Below are 11889 nucleotides of genomic sequence, written 5' to 3'. Positions count from 1 at the left end.
ATGAAGTATAGACGCGATAAATTGATCCCCGATCGCTCTCCCATCGACTGCTGAACTCCAGCAGTGCGAGAGGTGGAAGCAAAGTCGACGGGGGGAGCTGCGGCCGTCGATCCCGTGCTGCAAGGACACCAAGTAAGTAATTTTAATTCGATCTAAGATACATCGACTTCAGCTACGCTATTCTCGTAGCTGAAGTTGCGAATCTTAGATCGATCCCCCCCAGTGTAGAGGAGACAAGAAACCCAGGAAGGGATTAAAGGGGTGTGGCATGGTGGGGAACGTGTGTGTGACAGAAAGAAGGCAGGTGATTTCCACTGCAGCATTCCAGATAGTGCAGAGGAAGAGATGAAATGCCAGGACAGAAGAGAGGAGGTTGAGCTAGGGGGAGAAATGGTGTGTCTATAACTGTACATGTAGTAAATGTATATATAATAGGATCTTGGGGTGATGCAACATATTTCATTCCACAGGCCTTTGTCTGGGGCAGGCACCTTCTTTCTTGAACAGCAAGTCTATTTCTGAATAAATCTACGTTGGAGCTCACTGTGTGCAGTGCCTTCAAGCGTTCGTTTTATCATCCTAGAAACAGACAAGGTAATGTGGAGGTCTGCATTCATGCCTTTGGCAAGGAGTGATGCATTTTAATCACTGCTGCTATATAATTAAGTGCCTATAGGATTCCACTCTTGTATTCTTCTCCTAGTTTTGGAATCAGTTGGCCCCAATTATATATTTTACTATTACTCATTGTCATATAAACATGAATCTATCCATGTTGGCTTCATTTCACATATTCATTGGGGGAAGGTTTGACATGCAGAGTATGTGCTATCCATTATTTTTGTCCCAGACACAGCATGCAGGCTGTCCATTAGCTTTGACACACACGGTGTATGCTGTCCATTAGCTCCAATACAGTACACTTGCTGCCCATTAGAGCTGGATTGCAAAATAGGCATTAGGCTCAGTTAACCAAGACACATTTCTGAGTAAGAGCTCCAGGGCAGAGCAGTTTTATTTAGAACTGTCAATATTTCATTGAAATGGGTGACTAGGTGAGCAAACATACATCTCTCAGTGTTACTGGATTGTTTCAAGGGGGGATACTTGGAGTTTAATTTCATACAGTATGTGTGAAGAACTTCCTTTCTGTCTGTGATAGAGCCTCTCGTTATAAGCATGCCCGTGACACAGTACTTTTCAGTTCAGTCCTAGACAGCCCCTTATAAACAATGAATCAAATCATGACCATTCAGAACATTCACCAGAAACAGTCTGCGCTTCCTATGAAGAGATGGGAATTCTTGAAGACAATGAGATGCCATCCTGAGCCTGACATGCTGTCCTCACAGGCACAGAACTGCAACTGATAAAAATGTCAGGGACTAGCTCCCTCCCTATGGGGAAAATGCCCTTTGAATGCTCAGTGCTAAAAGGGACCTTCTGAGGCAATGTTCAAAATGAAAATTCAGTTCAACTGCTGAGCTGCTAAGCCCTCAACGCTAGGTGGGATCATCTAAGGTCAGGCTCACAAGGCCCAAATCCCTCTTTCTTTTCTACGGCCACTGAATTTAATTGAACTTAGCCAGTTATTTCAGAAAGTCCTAGTTGGACTCCTGAATGAGTTGTTAATTTTCCATGCAGTTTATAGATCTTTCCTAAAGTTCATGCAGTATTTCATAGTAACTATGTAAATAATTCATTCCCCTGCTGTCTCCCATTACTCCTTAGTCCATAGACGTTGTTTCCATTTGCTCCTTAAAGCACAAATCCACAGAACTTGGGACCCTCAATTTCTTTCCCCCTTGAGTCTTGTGTCTGAATCTTTAAGCCCTGAAACGGGGTTTATACGATGACACCAGTTTGAATGTCTCTCAAACACTAACCACTAACACTGAGGCCTGGTCTACACTACAGAGCTAGGTCAACAGAAGCCACCTTGCGTAGACCTAGTTGTGTGTGTGTCTACACTTGAATTTGTCTCTCACCAATGTCTGGGCTGCCCAGCTGGTGCTATCCCGCGGCAGCCCCGGGGCGGAGGCATCGGCCGCCCAGCCCCGTTCGTTCCCCTGCGGGACGGGGGGGCTGGGGCCTGCTGCCCCCACTCCGGGGCCGCCGCGCGATAGCACCAGCTGGGCAGCAGCCCAGACGCTGGCCAGGGGCTGGGCGCAGCGTGCGCGCTGTTGGGTCCCCGCAGCAGGCCCCGGCTCGGGGGGTTCGGGGGCGCCAGAGCCGCGGGCGCCAAGCGCCATGGCCGCTTCCTCCCCCGCGGCAGTGGGAGCTGCAGCAGCGGCTGCTCCCGAGTCCCGCTGCCCGGGGGGGAGAACAGCCGCCTCCTGGCCCCGCGGGCCGCCCCCCTCCTCTCCCTACCGCCCGACTGAGTCCTGCCTGCTCGGGGCCAGGCCGGACTGTTACTCACCCCGGCCCCGCGCTTCCCCTGAGTCTCCCGGGCCTCCCTCCAGCACTTGCGGAGGAAGTTTTTTTTTTTTTTTGGCCCCCCCCCCCGCCACGCCCCCCCCACGTCATCCCCCCCCCGCCACGCCCCCCCCACGTCACCCCCCCTCCCCCCCCCGCGTCCCGATATTTGTCTTTGGTGATCTGGTCACCCTACTGCCTGCACAGTGTCGAAAGGCAGACAACACCTCCAGGCCACGGACATAACCCAGCCGCCTGTGGCTACAGTGTTGGCAGGAAGGGGTTAAGCCCTAAGGATGCATTGTGCAGCAGGGCTCAGGGAACCTGACTGCAGGGGCTTCAGCAAACCGGGCCAGAGAGGTGGCTCAGCAGAGGAGGGTGCTTAGGGGATGGAGCAGCCCCACAGTCCCTAGGCGCAGGACCCAGGGCGGGGGAGAGGGCGGGTGAAGAGGGTGCTAAGCCCCTTCGCGGGGGGCTGCTGTGGATACTGCAGGGCCGGGGTGTGAACAGGCTGGAAATCACTTCCCTCTGCCTCGCCACTCCACAGCTTAGCTGAGGGGCGGAGAGGCTTCCTCGTGGCAGTGCTGTGTGGGGCTTTGGCACATGCAGGGCTCAGCTCCTCCTGGCCAGTGCCCCGGGCCAGAGGGTCTTGGGCTTTCCTGGGGCGCCAGCCCAGCCAGAGGCAGTGGGGGAGGGAAGGAGCCTGTCGGCCAGGCTGTTGGTGAGCAGAGCGCTCTGACCAGGGGGTGGTTCTCTGCACAGCGCTGGGAGCGGGACGCACCCAACCAATGGGGATATGGCACAGCAGCGGGGCTGGGGGATGAAGGGGCAATGCAGGGAGAGGACAGGAGAGGGAGCACGTAAAGGGCCGATGGGTGGGCAGCAGAGGCGACATGTAACTGGCCACTGCCTGGCACCTGCCTGAACTCACCAACCACCGTAGCTCACAGCGCGCAGCTAGTGCTGGCTGGAAATAGGAGGGGGGCGAGACCCTGCTGTCCAAGAGCTCGCATGCAGCGGGGGCTGTGCTGACGGACTGGCACTGGCTCCTCGCACTGCAGCTTTGTCTCACCACCAGCCTTGCACACTCACCCCCATCGTTGGCCACTGGAACCCAAGTCACCACTGGTGGGTGGGTGGCTGGTGAGCAGGGATCCGGCCAGCAGCAGGACCCGCCAGCACTGATGGGGGGGTTGGAGGGAAGAGACAGAAAATATGGGACAATTTGCTCGTTTTTAAGAAAAAGTCGGGACACCCGCAGGAGGGCTTAAATACAGGACTGTCCCTTTAAAAACGGGATGTCTGGTCACTCTAGGCATATCAGAGGGCCAGGGAGGCCAACAGTCAATCCAATGCCAAGTCACAGATCTGCCACTTCGCCAAGTATGGCATGCAGCTCGTCGTAGGAGACCCCCCCACCTCCCCACAAACCACTGTGGATATCTCCGATCAGCCCTAGTCACAGGTCCCTGGTGGGTACAGTTAGGATGAGGTGGAGGAGGAGGTGGAGGAGGATGTGGAACATGCGACCAGGGGGTCCAGTTATCCCTCAAGCCAGGAACTATTTGAGACTCCCCCAGAAGTCCATTCAGTCTGGGCATTCGAGCCCAGGTGAGCCCGATGCAGGGGAAGGACCCTCAGGTCAGTGTGTAAATTTATTTTACATTACAGTGGCGCCGCCCCCAACTTAATAGGACACAGCTATTGACTTTTCATTAATTTACTCACCCTAGAAGAGGCAGCAGTACAACAAACAGAGGTAGAGTTGTTATCTGGCTTTCATTCCTCTGTAGAGTTAGGCAGGGTGGGGCCAAGCAGAGCAGTTTGTTTATGTACACAGGGATGTCCCTTGAATCCTCCCAAGAAATCTCCATGAAACTTTCATACTCTGCAATCCTCTTCTGAAGTTTCTAGGGAGGGCTGTCTTATTTCTTCCTCCGCTGTAGGACACTTTCCCATGCCAGTCAGTGTGAACTTTGGCAGGCACCATTGCAATACACAAGCGAGCAGCATACAAGTCCCTAGCAGCTTTGAGATACCACCAGCAGCTGTGTTTTGTCACCTTCAGGAGTGAGATATCAGCTAAAATCACCACTGCCTGTGGAAAATGGTGCCAGTAATTCAATGCCATTGCCCTATACTCATAGTTTTATGCAACGAGCTATTCCCTTCTCATTTCTCTCACCCTGGCCAGCCATATTCACCATGGCTGGTGCTAAGAGTTGTGTCATACACAAGCAATCCAAAGCAGAAGTGTCAATGAGCATGTCTTGTTTAAAACCTCAGGGGAGCAAGGGAAGGGCGTTCTGAATCTTAACTTCCATTTTCAGTTGTGACAATACTGTCAATGGTACCTCTGTGTGTTTTATCTGCAGCTGAGGCCTTGAGGGGGTCCCTCTACGGACCCATAGACCGCCAGACTCAGGTAAGGATGCAGAATGACATGTTCAGTGAGATCCTGCAAGCCAGTTCTGCATCAGACCATGAGCAAAGGGCCAGGAGGGTGAACATTGCAGACTGTATGGAGACAAAAAGCAGACAGGAGGGAGACTCTGGAGTCCCAGCAGGAAAAGGAGAGGGAGATGCATCAGGACATAATGCTGCAGCCTCTTGTAGACCAACAGGTTCAACAATCAGTGACTCATCACCCTTTGATAATCCACAGAGAGCTGAATTACAGCACCTCCCTACACACCTGGCTCCCACATGACATCAGGGGCGCATCCCTATCCCTACCCCTACTCCTCCACACTGGGGGACATAACGGACAACCACTGCTTCACATACACTGTGGCAGCCATGGATTGCTGTATGTGTAGGTAAAATAGAAATGAATGTTCTTTCCCCTACTGAAGTTCTGTTCCATTAGTTTATTAAGTTTTTAATGAATTTGCTTTTAAATTGCACAGATTTTTTTTCACGCTTTTGTTATGGAATAAAATTTTATTTAGAAAATACTGAATCTTTATTAGTTCACAACGTAGGCTGCAGAGTGCCTGGCGGTATGGAAAGCACTCACTGACTTGTTAATGTACAGTGTGACAACTCACAGGATTAATGACAAACACTGTGCGATCATCATAAATGTACAGCAAGCACCACAAAATGAATAGGTGCACAGACAGTGTTGTATTCACAAGTGTACCCCAAGCACCACTCAGTACCTAACAGGCCCCCAAACTGCAGGGCCAAGTAGAGCAGAGTACACCACAACGCACTAGTGTGGCACACTCAAAGTGCTCTTTCAAAGCCTTCCTGAGCCATATAGTTCTGTGCTGAGCTCTTCTAATAGCCTTTGTGTCTGGTTGTTCAAACTCAGCAGACAGCCACTCTACCTCTGCCCTCCACCACGGCAGCAACTCCCCCCCCCTCCATTTGCTTCACAGATATTATGCAGGACACAGCAGGCAGCTATAACCTTTGGGATGTTTTTTTCACTGAGCTCCAATTTTGTGATTAAACAACACCAGCATCCCTTCAATCTACCAAAAGTACATTGAACTGTCCTTCTGCACCTGCGGAGCCAGTAGTTGAATCGTTCCTTGGTGCTGTCGAGGTGGCTGGTGTGCAGCATGGGAGCAAGGGATAGGTTGGGTCCCCCAGCATCATTATTGGCATTTCAACATCACCAATGATAATCCGCCACTTGGGAGAGAAAATCCCTGCTTGCAGCTTTTTGAACAGTCCTGTGTTCTTAAAAATACGGGTGGCAAGCCCCTGCCCTGATCAGCCAACATAGATGTTGGTGAAGCATCCCTGGTGATTCACCAACACTTGCATATCCATAGTAAAGAAGCCCTTTCTGTTGATGTACTCTGTGGCAAGGTGGTCTGGTGCCAAAATAGGGATATGCACGCCGTCTATTGCTCCTCTATAGTTCAGGAACCCCATTGCTGGAAATCCATCCACTATGTCCTGCACATTGCCAAGAGTCACAGTCCCTGCACACTTGCATGACAACTGCCCCATTGTGGATCTTCCAACTCCAAAATGATTTCCCACTGACTGGTAGCAGGTTTCCACAGTTCAATCGCCACTCACTTCTTCAGTCAGGGCAGCTCTCATTTTGGTGTTCTGGTGCTGGAAGGCTGGGATGATCTTGACTCACAGATCCAGAAACGTGGCCTGATCCAGCCAGAAGTTCTGCGCCCGTTGTTCATCTTCCCACATCTGCATTATGATGTGATCCCACCAGTCAATGATCACTTCTTGGGCTCAGAAGCAGCACTCTACCATCTGCAGATGCTCCATGAATGCCACCAAAAACCTTGAATTTGTTCTATGTCCCATAACAATCTGTCATCCAAGATATTGTCATGTTCCAGGCTGATTTGGTTCTTCTTATGCACCCTGTGCTTAAATGCTTATGACAATAGTGCAGAACTGTGCAGGCTCCATGCTTCTGTCAGAGATGGAGACAGCGAGGGAGGTTGTGTGGGTTTCATGGGATTTTTTTAAAAAAGGCACAAAAATGATGGGATATAGATGACAGTTGCATGCTGGGAAGTTGACCCCTTGCTCCCAGTCACTCCTGCACAAAATGTTTCTGCCTCACCATGCATTACCAAAATGTCCCAAAAGACAGTGTGCTGGAGGGTGGCAGGTTTCACTCTGGAATACCTACCCATGGTGCTCCCATGTGCATGGACACAAACACTCCTGATGAGCAGGTGCAGCGCCAATGCAAGCAACTAAGTATGCACGTGCACAAGCAATATACTAACTGCAGTGGCTTTATGCCAACATAACTTGCAGGGACCAAAGTTTGTAGTGCAGCCATGGTCTCAGTAGCACTCTAATTCTGGTGGCATTGGCCAACCAAAAAAACATATCTTGGACAATAAAACAATAAGGATATAAAATGTGGGAATTTTTATTGAGGGGGGAGAGTATATGGATCATTCTAAATATGTTCAAACTCAGACCTGTTTCATACAAGAATATTAGTTATAAACTGGCTTAGGGCTGGTCCACACTAACCCTCCAGTTCGAACTAAGGTACGCAACTTCAGCTACATGAATAACGTAGCTGAAGTTGAAGTACCTTAGTTCGAACTTAAAGGTACTTACCAAAGGTCCACACGCGGCAGGCAGGCTCCCCCGTCGACTTCGCGTACTCCTCTCGCGGAGCAGGAGTACCGGCGTCGACGGCAAGCACTTCCGGGATCGATCCCAGAAGATCGATTGCTTACCGCCGAACCCGGAGGTAAGTATAGATGTACCCTTAGACTGTAGGAGTGCATAAACTACACCCATGAGCACGGGATGAACAGACAGACAGCTCTGATTGGCTGACATGGGGTTCCAGATTACGTATGTGTGTGTACGTGTGTGTGTGTATTCCTAAAGCCACAATGTTGAGGCTTCCGCAGTTACACACCTTTCACAGCTCCAATGAGGCAAATGAGAACAAAGGGAAAACCATTTTATGTTCAATTCATAATTTTGTTTTTAAAATTATTAAATTTAGAAGGAAAATACAAGATCAAAGAAAATGGAACTACAATGTATCCCCCTTACAGGAATGGACAGATGACAAATAGTCCTGCAGGAGGGTTGGAGGATAGTCCCCTCAATGAAATTTCATTGCATTTTAACCAAATATAAACACAGCATCTGAGCCCTATCCTGCCTTCCTTGTGCACCCATAACTCCTACTAATTTCACTAGATAGGGCATGCAAGGAATGCAGACAAAGGCACAGCCACATAAAAGGAAGTTGAGGAGTGAGAATGTATAAGTCCTGAAGCCATTCTGAGGGGGGTATCAGCAACGTCGGGGAGGGAGGACAGAGTCTCACCATCTCCCCTAGTGGCTCCACCTATGAATGCAGGACTGGCCCTTCATTAGGAGTATAAAATCTACAGCAGCTTTTCAGGAATGAACTGAATTCAAGGGTCTTCAACCCAGCAGGCAGCTGAAGCCACTTGGTGAAAATCAGGTGCTGGTACTAAAGAAAATGAACCATACCAATGAAAACTTTAAATCTCACCCATATTAATAATAATAAAGTACAGCACTTAGCATAATGGGGTACTGGTCCATGACTAGGGCTCCCACAGCTATGATAATACGCATAATAAACACACAGCATTTCCTGAGATGCCAGAGATTCAGAGGACACCCATTTCTATCCAGAACCAGAGCCCTCATGATGGCCTTCTGGGCTAACATGGTCTCTTTTCTACGGTTGCCCAATGCCCAGCACAATAGGGCCCCAATACTGATTAGAGCCTTTTGACACTACTGCAGGATAAATAGTGAGATGTCTGCCCTGATAACGATCTGTCCGGTTGACTCAGCACAGCTCAGATGTGGAGAGCTCCTCCAAAACCATCACTGGTTTTAGGCCGCTACCCAGTCTTAAATGCTGCCGCATGCTCACATTCAATGAAAATCAACCAATTACAAATCAGATATACAGGGAAAAGACCTTTCAAGTTAAACTAAAAGGGCTCTTTCCTTTATCATGACTGGATGCCTAATACAGGCTCCCTCCTCTTCCTGTTGAAGTCAATATGAGTTTTGCCATCAACTTAAATGAGAAGAGCTTTGTGCCCTTAAATCAGTGTTTCGTTTAATCTACTTGTACTTGAAAAGAGTATTACAGTTCCAATGCACACCTGGGTACAGTAAAACAGATACGTTTTGCAGAAGCCGCATGTCTTAGAGTACAGCATAAAACCATGCATGCATAGTTCATTAATGCAGCATGCACTAGCTCCCTGCATATGTTGCCCCTCTTGATCAACCCTGAGAGGGTTTGAGTGAATGTTGGTGCTGAGAAACTCACATCAGATCTTTACTACGACGAGTTAAACAAAAAAGAATCAGAATGTACAGGGCTCAACATTATGCCCATCTGCAGTGAAGGGAGTTTTCACTTTGAGCAACTACTGACAGCAGTTTTGAACTTACTAGGGAGTTTGAGACAGAAAAATAACCAGGCGATATTTATCACTGCAGAAAAAGAAACACCTTTTGTTAATATTATACACCTCGCAATTGTACATATCTATTAACACTGTAAACAGAAGACTTAAGTCAGCAATACAGAGAGATTTGTACAACACATCTCATTTTACAAGCCAGTTAGCTGCTGCGTTTTGTTTTTTCTTTCACCATGAATTGCAATCAGAAAACATTTCAAGAAACTTCACGAGCAAGATAGAAGCCAGCACAATCGAGGTTTATCAGTGGGAAGGGACTACTCAGCCTATGGGATATATAAATGGTGCAGAACCACGAAATAGAACAAAGCATTCACTTCTCAGCACATACGAATGGAGATACTCATGTCTCCCCAGTAGTATGAAATTGAGGGCAGATCTACACTAAAAACACTGACATAGCGCCGGTGTGGACAGTGCTTAGGTCATTGTAACTTGCATTGCTTGGGGGAGGTGGGGCGGAAGAGATATCTTTTTCACACTGCCCATCTCCTGTGCTCCTGAAGAAACATTAGTGTCTCCATCTTAAAAGGATCTTTGCTCTGGCAGTTGCATACATGTGTCTAAAAACATGATTCTGATCTAATTTACACCGACTCTATAGTGGTGTAACTCCAATAACTTCAGTGGAGTTAACTCCTCTTTTACACCAGCATCAATGAGATCAGATTCCAGGCTTGTGGTTTTATAAATGGATTTTCAAGCATAACAGATTGTAAATATGGGCATAAATCCAAATGCTCTTTGAACATAGGAAACCTTCGAATCAAGATCCAGCCTTTGCTGCCTAGGCCCGTTGTTAATGTAAACATTAAAAGCAAATTAATGCTTTGGAAATTACATCTAACTACCTGTCACACTGGAGGACACAAAGCTGCTTAATCTTCACTAATTGTATTCCTAATCAAACATGAAAACATGCTGTAAACACACCAATTTGGTTAGCAAATTAAAATATTTTTAATTAAAAAGGTAGCAGCCTAATATTTGCCTCCCACTCCCTAACTGAAATGATTGAGGAAGTGATCAGCACATGTGCTTAATGGACCTGATTCGGGGGTCTCATGGAGTGAGCACGTGTCTGGGAGCCCCAGAAGCTTCTGAGTTCTAAGGTGGCTCTACCACTGAATTGCTGTGTGGAACTGGGCATGTCTTGACCTCTCTGTCTCAGTTTCCCCTTATGTAAACCGAACATGGTGATAACACCTACCATGCAGGAGTGTTGTGATAATCAAGATTACATCATCAGCGATGATGCAGAGTGCCATAGAAGTGTTGAGTATTATACCTTTAGAGAACAATGAATGGTCTTTACCGTCAGGAAATATGATTTTCCAACATAAACTGTTAATGCAAAGTACATTAAGGACCAGCCTTGGAAAGTCCTAACTCCCTGTAGCATAGATTCAATTGTTACCCAAGTACTAGTTCTGCCTTTTACTAGATTTGCCCATATGGCTTTCCGGACACACCAGAACACAGCCCTATAAAATAAGCAGCCCTTAATGCCAACATGACGCTGTTCTAAGGACTGTAATGAATGGTCATTTTTCCAGTGACCTTCAATCAATTTCTGAGAGGGTGGGAAAAAAATAATTTCCATATAAAAAGGAAGAGATGTTTATATAAAATGTAGCTAGTGCTTTCCTGACCTAGCGAGTGCAGTACTGTGTACTGTCAATAAGACTGGACCAGGAAGGTTATGTTTTACAGGTATAGGACTTGATTCACCTCTGTGCCAGCACCCTGGGGTAGGCAAAGGGTGTTTGTGTTACCCTACCCCTAACTGTACCTCTTGTGTTCCTGCCATGGGATAGCATATTTAAAGGGAGTCAGGACGCCTTTGAGAGCCCTGCCGATGGAGGCTGCTTGTGCAGAGATATGCCAAATCAGGGCATCTCCCAGATACAGCTGGAAGAAGTTTTTCAGACTAAACTATTTCCTCCCTACAGAAAATGGCAGATTTGGGTTGACTGAAACATTTTGCAAATTTGTGTTGAATTCACTATTGTTTCAGTTACCCCTCCCCACCAACAAATCTGAAAAAAAGTCATCTTTTGTTTTGACATTTTCTGTTAGTTTTGAATGTTACTACAATGTTATTAAAAAGGTTAAAACTTGACAATGAAATGTTTTGTTCTGAGTTGAACAAATATTGTGTTCAACCCAAAACAATTTTTCTTCAGTTTTTTTGATTTGCTGAAAAATTCAAAGGTTTTCTGTTTTAGTCAACCCCAAATGAATGCCCCCCTCCCCCAATGTTCTGGGTCAACCAGTGAACCAAGATATCAGCTATTGATACAGCTCTACCTCCAGTGACTCTGGCTAGCGATGTATACTTTTGGGGCTGTGCTGGCAGAAGTGGTGGAGAGTACTGCTGCAGCTGCTTTGCACTGTCACAACCCCCTTCTGGGTCTCTTGAGAAGCCAGTGTCTTCACAGGCTGAATCATGGTCATGGCTGTACAGGAGCCAAATATAATGGACCTGAATGCAACTGAGAGTTTGAATGCAAGAACAGCCTTG

This window comes from Chrysemys picta, chromosome 9 (assembly GCF_011386835.1).
Source record: "Chrysemys picta bellii isolate R12L10 chromosome 9, ASM1138683v2, whole genome shotgun sequence".
NCBI classification, from domain to species: domain Eukaryota; kingdom Metazoa; phylum Chordata; order Testudines; family Emydidae; genus Chrysemys; species Chrysemys picta.
Note: the sequence above shows the minus strand (reverse complement) of the source record.